Genomic DNA, 12,937 nt, shown 5'->3' with positions numbered 1-12,937 from the left:
AATGTACAAATTAGGCACGTAAGAGATTAACAATAACTAATAAGAAAACAGAACGATCATAAAAATTACTGTAATAAAAGCCATGTGAATATGGCCTCTCGATCAAAATATCTTACTGTACTGTACTCACCCTTCTTGTGATGATGTGAAATGATAAAAATGCCTACGTGATGAGATGAAGCGAGGGGAATGACATAGGCACTGTGACCGACATACCATTACACTACTATTGACCTTCTGACGCTATGTAAAGGGAGGATCATCTGCTTCCGGGTCAAGGTCCTCGCGGGGAACTGAAACCTCTGATGAGGGTGACTGCTGTACTTGCTCACATCCTAGTGAGTTTCCTTTGTCACACAGCTCTTCCAACAGTGTGACTGGCTCAATTTCCTCTTTATGTGAAAGAAAAAAATGTTTAGTCTATACTCCTTGGAGCATGCATGGCCTCTGGAAATATTTTTGAATAAGCACTGTTTTTTTCTCTGATGACGTTTTCCCCTTTGGCTCTTTGTCATTCTAGGAGATGGATATCCCAGGAGCTTGGCTTTGAGGCTCTTCCTTCCCAGAATGCAAACAATGCCACCCACTTTAGGTAATCCTAGCCGGGATAACTACTGTTTTCTCAGGGAAAGTTCCTTCGCCACTTCTTTAAGATCACAATCCAGGCACTGCTGAGAATTTCTCCTCAAGTTTAAACATATACAAGTCTGTAGAAAAACTCTCCTTCCTTCTGCCTTTAGTTATTTCTGTCTCTACCTATCCTAAATGAAAATAATCCATAGGTTCTGAGACAGCACCTCCTGATCTGTTCACCTTTGCATTCCTCTCTCTCTGCCTCAGACCAGAAAGCCCCTTCTGAAACTGGGATTGTCCTTCATCAGAAACCTCAAAAGTGAACTCTACAAAGGAAATGTGTGTGTGTGTGTGTGTGCATGTTCAGGGATGGAAAGAGAATAATACCTTGTAAGAATTCCGTACAATAAACTGTTAATTAGAAAATTTCAGAGTTCACTTAGGTCCTAGGGGAAGTACATGGACAAAAGCGGGCCCAAAATAGATGGATTCTTCTAGGACCTAAATTATTCTTAGGGTTTTATCAAATGGCTTTATCCTTTAATTATATGAACAGTTTTTGAACATAGGGTAAATCCTGAGAGGCACCACTTAGTTCATTGTAGTAGTAATTTCAAAAATGGCACCCGGGTGACTTGACAGATCTTACGCCATTTTTAAAAGTGCCAAGTTTATCCTCAGGCACAGGAAAAATCTGGAATGTTATCTGCATATACCTTAAACAGCTACTTCTTCTCAAAGACACTACAATTACCAATGCACTACAAAACCAGGGTTTCCGAAGGTGTTGTCAATGCCTTTTCACTGAGCTCTCAGGAGCAGTGACCTTGGTTCACCTTAATACTATTATGCCTTTGCTCTGTGTTTTATAAGGGTCTCACCTCTACTATGCTATTTCACTGCCAGGCTCTTATCTCAGTGGAGAGAGTCAATGCCAGTGCCCCACTAACATTTCAGGAGGGTAAAGGAAAGAACTGTCAGCTCAGGTCAGAGGTGTCAGGATTCAGAGACCTTAACACCAGGCTCAAGGCCTGAAATCTGGTTTGAACAAGACAAGTCAAGACGAAATGGTCCAGTGTAGCAATACTTTTGCTTCCCAAGCCACTGTTATTCAAAAAGCCGTTTAGGGAACACATTGGCATAACATGGAACAGGAGGCTGTCGAGTTGAAGGACAAAGTATAGAGAAGGTAACTTGCATTTACAGAATTGTTGGCATGAGTTTAAACAACTTAAAGATTTTGAGTTCTAATCCTACCCTCAAAGCTTTCTTATTCCTTACAATTTTGTTTCCCCATTTATTGTAACACCCTCTTTATGGGTACATGATGAGAAATAACAGAAATGCATTTACAGTTATTTTTTGTTTTGAAACCAAAACGTTGGCATTTAAATGTGAAATAAGAGTTTTGCGTTTCATAATTTATTTTTCTCCATCTAAGGTTGGAGATGTTGGAGAATGAAAGTATGAACCCATTGAAGATCTTACAGAATCACGTTCTCTGTTCAGCCTGGGTAGTAAGAAGAAGCATTCCAGAATGCTCAACAGATACCCAGTAGAACTGTTCATGCTTCAAAGTCTGTAACACCTAGCTAGTGATTAAATGCCTAAAAAAAAAAAAAAAAAAAAAAAAACTAACAAGAGGGGCGCCTGGGTGGCGTAGTGAGTTGAGTGTCCAACTTGGGCTCAGGTCATGATCTCGTGGCTCTGTGCATTTGATCCCCACCTCAGGCTCTCTACTATCAGTAAGGAGCTCACTTCAGATCCTCTGTCCCCCTCTCTTTCTGCCCCTCTTTCAAAACTAAACATTTTTTTAAAAAGTGTAACTAAAAAGAATGTCAATTATAGCAGATATTTTATTCCTTTACATCGTATGTTCGGAGCAGATCAGTAGATTTCTAGAGAGAATGAACTGTGTGCTTAACTGCATGGAAATGAAACACATGCAGAATCAGAGTTCAGCCCTCAGTATAAATGATGCATCGTATATTCTTCATACATTCTTTCCCCGACTCCCATTACTTAATTATACACAATAACTGTGTTTTGGAGATTTGATTTTCTTCCCTCCACCCCAAATAAAAAAGAGAGCACACATTTTGTAGAGTTATTAGCGTGCTTATAATCTTTCTGCACTTCTATTTATGGGGCTTTTGGGTTAGAGGACAGCCTCCATCCAAGTCCCTATGGCCAAGAGCTTGATAATGAAATCTCAGAGGGAACCTGTTTTTGTCTGGGGCTTTGTCACAGGGCCATAGTCTAGGTATTCATGGTATCTAAATATCATTTGTTCATACGACTAGACCTGTTTTCTTCCCTGGGAAAACAGACAGCTATTGTTTAGGATGATATTTGAGTATTAGGCTTACAATTGAGCAAGATAATTCTTTTTTTTTTTTTTTTTAATTTTTCTTAACATTTATTTATTTTTGAGAGTCAGAGCAGGAGTTGGGGAGGGGCGGGGAGCGGGGGAGAGACACAGAATCCAAAGCATGCTCCAGGCTCTGAGCTGTCAGCACAGAGCGCAGGCGGGGCTTGAACTCACAGATCAGGAGGTCATGACCTGCACCGAGGTCGGCCACTTAACTGACTGAGCTGCCCAGGCGCCCCTAGCAGGATAATTGTTTATTGCCTAAGACTTGTCCTGCCTTCCAGGACATTTAGCAGCACCCCTGACCACTCTCCTGTAGATACCAGCAGCATTTCTCCGCGGCTGCTCCCAGTTGTAGCTATCAAAAATATCTCCAGACATTGCCAAATATCTTAGGGGGCGCAGATTCACTCCCTGCCCCACCCCTCGATCCTCCACCCGAAAACCAATAGGTTTAAAGGACTATTTCACAACATCCTGATGTTAGTGTTACGGAACCTGGCCTGGATCACCCAGCGGAAGAACCAAGCGGCACCTGGGTTTGGAAGGCAGGAGGGAGGGATCAGAGATCACTCTCCAGAGATCTGAGTCCTGGGCGGGCGCAAGCAGAGGCAACCCTTTATAGTCTGTTACTTCCGCATTCCGCATTAGTAGTAATTTGGCGGGCTTGGCAAGAGGGGTAGGAGCAAGAACCCGGAAGGGGAGTTTTTAGTCGGGGACTGGAAATTCCCTATCAGTACTGTCAGCCATCTTACAAGATTTTTCCCTACCATTAGTATATTTGGGTTGTCAGTCTCATTGGAGTTAACACGTAGTAACAGTGTATTGCATATATAATTTGCAAAATGCTTTTCACTTAGAGCAGTATATTCAGTCTCCCAACAGGTCAAGACACATTTGTTGATCTTCTTTTCAGACTGAGAGACTTGCTGGGGGCAGGTAAGTGACAAACTCTTGAAGTGACAGTTGACAACTTTAAGGTGGGATTTCTGGGGCACTCATTTTGGCTTTGGCCCCCAGTTCCTGTGGTTCAGTTTGTCTAATGAAACTGTGCACTGGATTGCCTCTCTTATGCTAGTGCTGGAAGGGATCTTAGAGCTTTTCTGGTCCATCTTCCATTTTAGGAGAAAATTGAGTTGTAGAGGAAGGAATTAGGTGACTTGTCCAGATAACGAATGTGGTAAAGTCAGGACTTAAAGCCAAGCCCTGAACTTCCTAACCAGTGTTCTTTACATTAGGTACTGCTCGGTCAATAGTACAGAAATAAATGAAGAAACAGAGATACAAATAAATACATTTCAGGGTGTGTGTGTGTGTGTGTGCACGCTTTTGTGCTGATGAGGGTAGAGCTACTGGCTGTGTTATCCAGCGTTCAAAATGGTTGTGGCTGATCTCTGCCACTATTATTAGGCATCATATTTCTTCCTTGGAATGAATATCAGAGGGGGGCGGGTGGGAAGGTGATGGGAGAAGGGGAGCCCTTTAGGGAAAGACTAATTATTGTGCTTAGGAAGACAGCCTTTCTAGTAAACCTCTTTCCACACCCCAACTCCCTAACCCCTTTCCTTATTGTCATTGAGAAATTGTCAAATCCTATAAACTCAAGGGGTGTGGTGAAGGTGCCGGATTGTTTGCCAGGCTGGGCTGTCTGAAAATCGGAATGCTCTATGCTAATAGCACTCTTGTCATGCACACTGATCCTTTGTTTCCGTGCCCCCAAAGTCTTTGCTATGCAAATCAAACCACAGGGGCACTTTAACATGTAAATCACATAATCTCCCTCACGTCGGATGAATTGACAGGATTTTAAGCTCCTTGACTGTTGGGAAGCAATGAACGGTACTTATTTAACTGGCGTTATTGCACTGGGCACATCTCCTACACTGGGCTTTACTGGGTGGTGCCACCATGCCAGGGGAAAACTGGTGTGATTATTAACATTGCTGTCAGAGGAACCAAAGGGTCTCAAACCTCAGAATTCTGACCCCCCCCCCACCCCGAGGAGGAAAATAAGACACTCCTCAGAAACAGTGCTCAATTCTGTGTCCCCCTTGAGAACGGGTTTTTCTTCTTTGATTAGTGAATGAACACTGAATCTTCCTGGGAATGGCTGTTTCCAGCCTGTTTCACAGGTAAAAGAGCCAAGGAGAGTTATAGGGACATTTCAGGCCCCTCAGCTGGGAGAGAGTCCAGGCGGAGGTAGGAAGCCAAACCCGCCTGGAGGCTCGGGAAGGCCTTGAATTCATGAGCTGCCTGCTGCAGACTTGACCTCTCCTTTGGGGCTAAGTCACTTCCAAGCCTCTTGCCAGTTTCCTCCCCAGTAAAACAGGGATAATGCTAGGGATAGAAGGAGCGGTGACCAGATCCTGCTTGTAATGACAGCTGAGCTGCCTGGACAAGATGTGCTTGTTCCAGAAATGAAGTGTGATTCCATTAAAATGTGTGATCTGTGGAAACAGCCTACCTTGTTTTGGAGTGTGTGATACTGGATTTATTTGTTGGAAACAAATTGATGAGAACAGTATTTTGCCCTCCAGCGTCAGTTTGCACTAGGCACAGTTAAAAGGCAACTTCTGCTTTTAATGGTGTAATGCTCTCCCTATGTGTGTTTGAAGGGTTTGACAATTTTAACATGCTCATTGCAGCCATTACCTGTGTGGCCGGCCCCACCTGGGCACTGTTCCAAGACTTCTTTTGAGCTTTTGGAACTCAATATACATTTTCTCTTAGAAACAATGGCTGTAAGGCTTCTTGGATGGTGGACAAAAATCGATCGGACCCAAATGTAGCTGAAATACTGTGCATTTGCAATTAAAAGCTAGCAAGAAAAATTAGAGGCTAGTATTAGAAATTCCCTTTCTTTAAAAAGAAACCCACATAATCTAGTTAAACCTATCAAAGCACTGCGTTAAGTTTTGCAAACTGAACATCACAAGACCCTTGGCCTAAGACCTGCCTTAGACACTTTTGGAGGCGTGGAAACAGGAGTCTGTTGGAGTAGTCCCCTAACGCACCACCAGAATTTAGGAAGGGCTGCTCCTCACATTTTTGGAGAGGGTATGGTGAATGCTGTGTGGCACCATCCATGCCCCCCTTCTAGTCCAAGACACTCGTTCTCCAGATTCTGGGGGTGTCACTGCTGAGGTCTTACAGTTGAGCCCTCCCAGGGATTGCCCTCTGCCTGTGGAGCTGCATTCCCTAAGGTCATGACCCTTTCCTGGAGCAGCCATCACCCAATAACATGTCAATTTCAGTCTAAAGGTCTGCCTCCCTGCCTTAATATGGGAAAACTCTGAAGGGTCAGGCCAGCTCAGAGCTCCCTGTAGGTTCTGCCTCTTTAGCAATTCAATACCCGTTCAGCTTCTTCCTCCACCCTAAACCTGTCTGCTTTGCTTCCTTGCACACATCGGTGGAAGGGCTGATAACTCATCAAAAGGAAAGAGGAGACCCTGTAAGGATATTAGCAGAATGAATACAGCATTAGAAATGATAATAGCTATTCTGGCAGGGTATGCATTTAATATCATTTCTATGTGAAATAGATCCAATGACTTGGCCAAAGCAACCACAGATCCTTACACAAAGACTGGTAAAGAATCTGGGTGAGTTGGTCCTTCCCACCTGCACTGTCTGATTTTCCTCCAGAGTTTCAGATGGGTTGAATGACACAGCTCTATCTGTGAAGCAATTGGGGAGTCTCCTTGCTTTCTCACGAAGATTCTCTTGATGAGTTCCAAGCCTGATATTTCTGAATAGGATATTCCAAGATTATTGATCACAGAAACATCTTTTTTCCAAATGACTTCTTGCTGTCAGCTGCAATCAGTAATGGTGCCAGGTTAGGGTGGGGGTTTTCCCACCTTGTCAACCTGAGGTTGGAGTCAGCATTATTCATTCTGTAGCTCTAGTGTTCAGTTTTATCACTCTGAGCTTTTCCTTGTGCACCAGATGCACACCACAAGAAATGGACAGTAAGAAAAGTATTGTAAAGATTTCTGAGAGCTAGCCATCTTCCCCAAATACTGAGACTAAGGTCCGTCCGTCCAGCGAACAGTGGACTCCCGAAAGCTGTTGAGTTTATAGTGCTATGGGAGGACTTTGGAGGCGGGTCAAGCCTCCTGAAGTCAAAGTGTAACTCTCTGGCATGCTTGGGTGGCTGGAAGGATACACCTAAGAAAGAAACTGGCTGTCAGGGTCCATCAACTCTTGTTTTCAAAGTCTGTTTTCCTGAAGACCAAATGTGATGCAATGCTATTATGGGAGTTCACAAAACAATTTGAAGGCCAAAAAAAAGGAGAATTTGACCTGACATGCTTGGCAGACCCCTGAACAAAACATTATTTCATGCTCTGATGTTTAGCTATTGTTTTCCGGAAGGATGAAAAATGTAAAACGGTAGTGGTAATACTCATCCAAGGATCAGCAGCTTGCAGAAGGTGCAGGAATACACAGAATTGTTCTGGAGGCCAGACTGGATGGTTTAAACTTGATCTTCACAAATCCAGCACTGTGTTGGCTGGTCTGCAAGGGCTCAGTTTTAGGCGGCAACCTGAACGTAAACCTGAATTTTAGCGCAGAGATATATGGATTGCTTTAGAGAAAGGCTCTTTTACCATGTCAATAACAGATCATTAAAAAAACCCTCTGACTTGGAACCGTGGGCACACTGTGATGGTAAGATGAGGATTATAATATCCTCAGAAAAGGCCTAAACCCATCATTTATTAAACAAATGTCACTGCAGGCTAACCATGTAGTGCTGAGCAAATGTTTGAAAAACTGCAAAAATGGAAATTTCGTTCGAGATAATTTGCAAATTACATAAAACAAGTGATTCCAGTTATTATTAAATTTTTATATCTTAGGAATATTATAGCATCTTATGGATATCAGGATAAAATCCAAATTTCTGATGAAAGTTTATGAAAAAGACCTATTGTGACTCTGCCCCTGCTAGTCTTTTCATGTCCTGTAACCTTCCCACTTTATAGTCCACTCAGTGTGCACCCGCTCTTCTTTTTCCCCCCCGGAAACCATCTCCACTCATTACCTTCCCCCAGCCCCTCTACCACCTCTCCCTTTGACTAGCTAACTCTTACTCATCCTTTAGAACTCATAGTAAATTTTGTTTTCTCTTAGCGGGGGCTTCTATGAACTCCTGAGATTGGGTTAGATCCTCCTATAACGCTCTGTGTTATTAGTCTGCTTGGGCTGCCATAACAAAACACCACAGACTCCGGCTTAAAGAACAGAAATTTATTTTCTCACAGTTATGGAGCCTGGAAGTTTCAAAATAAAGGTCTGCAGCCTTGGTTTCCAGTGATCTCTCTTACTGGCTTGTAGACAGCTGCCTTCTTGCTGTGTGTCCGCATGGTAAAAAGAGAGTGTGAGCTCTCCCAGTTATGTCACTTCATATAAGGACACTAATCCTATCAGATTAAGGCTCTACTCTTTTGACCTCATTTGGCCTTAATCACTTTCATAAAGGTCCTATCCCTGAACATAGTCACATTTGGGGTTGAGGCCTCACATGTGAATTTGGGAGAGACACAAACATTCAGTCCGTAATGCCCATTATATTTCTTATTCAGAGCACCACTCACATTATAGTTTGTATTTCTGGGAAAATGTAAATGCCCACTGACATAGAAAACCATGTGCCCTCTAAATAGTGCACTTATACTGTATTGCAATAGATTGTTGACTTGTCTGTATCCTTCACTAGAACTTAAGCTTTAGGCAGGCAGGATGATGCTTATCCTTTTTATGGCTGTCTTCCTAGTACTGATCAAAGAGCTTCATAAATATAGACAGTTGATGAACATTTACTGAGTAAAGGGCCTTAATAACAAACACAACAGAATCACACCTGTTTGCAACATTCGATTCATTTACTTGGGGGCAGTTTATTTAATTGGATCATGGGTTCTGGTGCAAAGTCTTTAGCTACGCCCTTTTGTCCTATTGTTTTCCTTAAATAGATGTCTTTATCAGTTGCACTTTCTCTAAAATGTACTTTAACTACCTTCCTTCCTACAAGTTATTTCCTTTCAGATGTTATCTTCCTCCACCAGCTTTGTGCCTCACAGGTTCCAACTATCTTGACTTTTAATCCTGACTTTTCCAGATATTTCTGTGAAAGTTTTTATAGGTAGAAAGAGACCCATAGAGGTTGAGACTTCTCCAAGCCATTTGGTAATGCAGAGACAGTGCTAAAACTGGAAGCTGGGAGAGTTTTGAACATTGCAAGACAGAAGTATTCTCAATCCTTTGGAAATTTCTAGGCCTGCGTTTCTTACATGGGGAACCAGAAACAAAGTGGGCAGTACGGTGTACCGGAAAGAGCACTCAGCTAACTAGGGGCTATTTGAGTAATTACTACATACAAAGCACAGAACTACATGGAGGAGAGCTATTAAAAAAAAAAATCATAAAACCAGGATTCCTGGAGATTATAACCATTTGGAAGATGCACATTTATGAAAAGTTCGTCTTTGCTGCAAAGCAGGATTTGTAAGACTGAATAATTATCCAGGGAGCTAGAATCTTAGGAGTTAAAAGGAGGAAGATCACCCTGGGTGGGGGCTGTCCAGAGAAGAGTCATGTGTGAGGTAGAGCTAGATCTTTTGCTTGAAGGTAACAGAAAACAGAACCCAAACTTGTTGAGGCAATAAATAGAATTTTATTGGTTCATGTAACTGAAGATCTCAAAGTAGGTGGGCTTCAGGCAAAGTTAGACCCAGTGTTCAATATAGTCATTGGGAGGCTGGTTTCTTTCTCTCTCTTCAGTCTGCCTGCCACAGTGTCAACTTTATTCTAAGGCTGTCCCCCCTCTTAGCCACACATCTTCTTGTACAGTTGTTTTAGCATTATCAATAACATTTTTGGGCTTCATTCTGTTTGTACAGTTCCTAGAGCTATGTATATCTCCAAATGAAAACCGGGAGCTGATGGAAAGGAATGAAGGTATGTTAAGGCAACAATCACGTATTTGGGCTAAAGCACCTTGTTATTTTAAGAGTAAAATGCAAATTCTCTGGCATGCTTTCCGAGGCCATTAACCATGTGGTCTCTGTTTATCTTTTCGATTTCATCTTTCTGTCTTATATACACAGTATCTACTGTGGTACTGGTAGTTTTGCAGGTCCACATTCGTTTCATGCATTCTCATGAACTTCTCTTTTCTGGAATGACCTACATTCATTATCACCTCAACGAAGCCTTAAGTAACCTTTTTTTCTGTTACTGGCAAGATTGCTGTGTATGGCTTCTCTGGTGGCACATTACACACCCCTAGGGTTGTCATCGCTCACATACACCGTGACATGAAGGTTGTCCCCTGGATTGTGGAGTGTAAAACCTTTAAAACTATATGTGGTGGCCCTGGCCTGCTTTCCTTAATATCACACTGCATTCTAATGGTTTATTTAGGTGTCTACCTTCCTTCACATCTGTAAGCTTCATGAAGGTTGGCACTGTATCTTAATAGGATACCTATATTCCTTGCTTCTTCTAGATCTATATTTTTCTTGTCTACCGCCTGATAAAAACAGAAAAATATTTGTTGAATGAGTGAGTGAATAGTTATAATTTTTGAGTGCTGAGTTACTTCTTTTAAATTCATTTAACTATTACACCATTCTTAAGAGGTAGGTATTATTTCCCTTATTTTGCAGCTGAGGAAACTGAGGCTCAGAGAAGTTTGGTCATTTGTCCAGAGTCACACAGCTGGTAAAACAACAGAGCTGAGTCTCTCTCTGTTTCCCTGTTTCTCTTTCTCTCAAGGCAGTGTTTTCCAGTTGTGGTGAATGGTGGACATAAAGTTTCAGCACTGAGAATGATCATGTCTTGTTCAGGTGCTTTATGTGGTGGAAAGACTAATCACACAATTTACCTCATGGAGTTCCCAGGATTAAGTGAGATTATCTCTGTGTCTGTGCTCTGAAGCACAGAGGTACATAACACTATGCAAATATAAGGTATTATTTTATACTGATAGCTTGGTATTAATAGCTTCCAACTTCATAATTAGCTTAGGATGCATGTTTTAATATTTTTATGGATGCACAAGTGGAATCTTGAAATGCATTTGCAGATCAGCATTGTGGCCCCAAAGGGAGGCAAGGCAGCCTAATTTTATGGCCCATATACAGGGCTAAGACCAAGAAGCCTTGCAAGAAGTCTTCCTTTGCTGTTAGTTCTCATTAGCTGAATTCAAATTCCAGTGGTGATAATACATAATTCTTCAGCTGCATATAGATTCTGCCTCTATAAAAAAAAAATCTATAAATGTAATCATCTCTCCCTTGTCAGCTAATGTAACACTATAGTAACTATAAAACAGTTTTCTTTAGGTTCTTTTGTGCGATTTGTTCCTCCTGGCATGGATGGGGATATGAGCAGCATTTTGTTTCAATAGAGCCTTTCTGTAGCTTTTAACCAGTTACAAAGGGTGTCTGTCTGTACCTGGATACAATTCGGCAACAGAAATCAAATAGGCTTTTAAGCCTTGAAAGAAAGAAGAGTAGAAGGCCAGTGGCAAATATTATATATCTGGGAAAAAGATTTTTTTTAAGTATATAATTTAGGAGTGTCTAAAGGTGTTTTGTTAGGTCAATTGTGTATCAGAAATTTAGAGGGAAGGGCTTACAGATCTTTAAATGGCCCCCAGATAAGGTGAGCCTAATCTATTGTAAATTATACTTCCCACTCTCTGATCTGGGAGAAAAGGCTTTCTGTCTCCTTTTTAGTATTTAAAATCTGAAATAATATAGACCTGACTACCCAGGGGTCTGCCTCTTGGCCTGGTGCTTTGTCACCACAATTGAGATGGGCAGGTTGGAGGCGGCATGTCCCCCAGCGTAATTCATGAGAGCAAGAGGCAGTGCTGTCTGCGTTTTTTCCAGAGGCTGGCTGTAACTATACTCCCCTTGAGTTTCTGCCAAGGCACATCACTAAATAAGAAGGAGATAAAATAAGGATAAGATTTAACTGCTTCTTTCCAGGGAAGCTTGGAGACAGTCTCACTTCCTTTTTTAAAGTTGGAGGCAATTTTATTTGTTTAGGCAAATCCTATGGGAAATGAATAAATAAAGTACCAACTGACATGCTTCAGTGGGCTGAAAATAGATCCCAGTACATGATTTCTTTTTTATTTATCAGCCATATGTATTTATCCCAGGTTTCCTTCTCACAGGCTCCCAGATTGGGAGAATCAGAGAAAGTGATAGCTAGCAAGCACAGATCTTTTTTAGTTTGTTTGTTTTGGGGGTTACCTCCCAAACTTTTTACTTGGAAAAAATTTCAAGCCTACAGAATAGTTGAAAGACTAATACGAACGTTTTGCACATTTGCTTTTTCTCTCACTCTCTCTCCTTCTTTTTGCCTAAAGTACGAAAGTAAACTTCATGCAGAATCATGATAGCTCATCTCTAAATACCTCAGCATACACCCTGTCATAATCATACCCAAGGAACTTAACGTTGATGCAATAATGTGTTGTAACATACAGTCCACATGCAAATTTCCCCCAATTGTCCCAATAATGTCCTTTATAGCTATTCTTTTGTTGAATTCAAGATCCAGAGAAGGAGCACACAATATATTTAGTTATCTTGTCTCTCTGGTCTCTGTTCATGCAGAACAGCCCCCCTGCCTGTTTTATCAATTACAACATTAATATTTTTGAAGATTCCAGGGCAAATGCCTAATAGAAAGTCACACAATTTGGAAGTATCTGGTAAATTCTCATCAAGTGTGTTGTCACACTACGGTGTTCAAAAACTACTTTTCTGCATGGTTATATAATCAAGTTGATATGTAGTTAAGTTCATTTGTTTCTGTCTGTCTGTATTCAATATTAGGCTTTGCCTTTGGTCTATTTTTTTAATTTAAATTTAATTCTTAGATATGTAAAACATTTACATGGCTCAAAAGGCAAAACTACATTAAAAATATCTACCAACAGAAGTCTTCTTCCTATTTCTATCTTTC

At 41.4% G+C, this 12,937-nt stretch overlaps 1 long non-coding RNA gene across 5 annotated transcripts in view; it reads left to right on the top strand.

Annotated features, from left to right (window-relative positions):
* Positions 1 to 3,479: 3,479 nt before the first annotated feature.
* LOC106974518 (uncharacterized) overlaps positions 3,480 to 12,937 on the top strand; it is a 155,864-nt gene continuing 146,406 nt past the window's right edge. Inside the window, exons 1-2 of one of the 5 annotated variants that reach the window (XR_008295763.1) lie at positions 3,486 to 3,883; positions 9,853 to 9,910. This is a non-coding gene — a long non-coding RNA (uncharacterized LOC106974518). Of the gene's footprint in view, positions 3,884 to 9,852; positions 9,911 to 12,937 lie in introns of all 5 variants that reach the window. The other 4 variants (XR_008295762.1, XR_001430163.3, XR_008295760.1 and 1 more) reach the window with 4 other exon arrangements.

This window comes from Acinonyx jubatus, chromosome A1, assembly GCF_027475565.1.
Source record: "Acinonyx jubatus isolate Ajub_Pintada_27869175 chromosome A1, VMU_Ajub_asm_v1.0, whole genome shotgun sequence".
Lineage (NCBI taxonomy): Eukaryota > Metazoa > Chordata > Mammalia > Carnivora > Felidae > Acinonyx > Acinonyx jubatus.
This window is presented reverse-complemented; position numbering and strand designations above follow the sequence as displayed.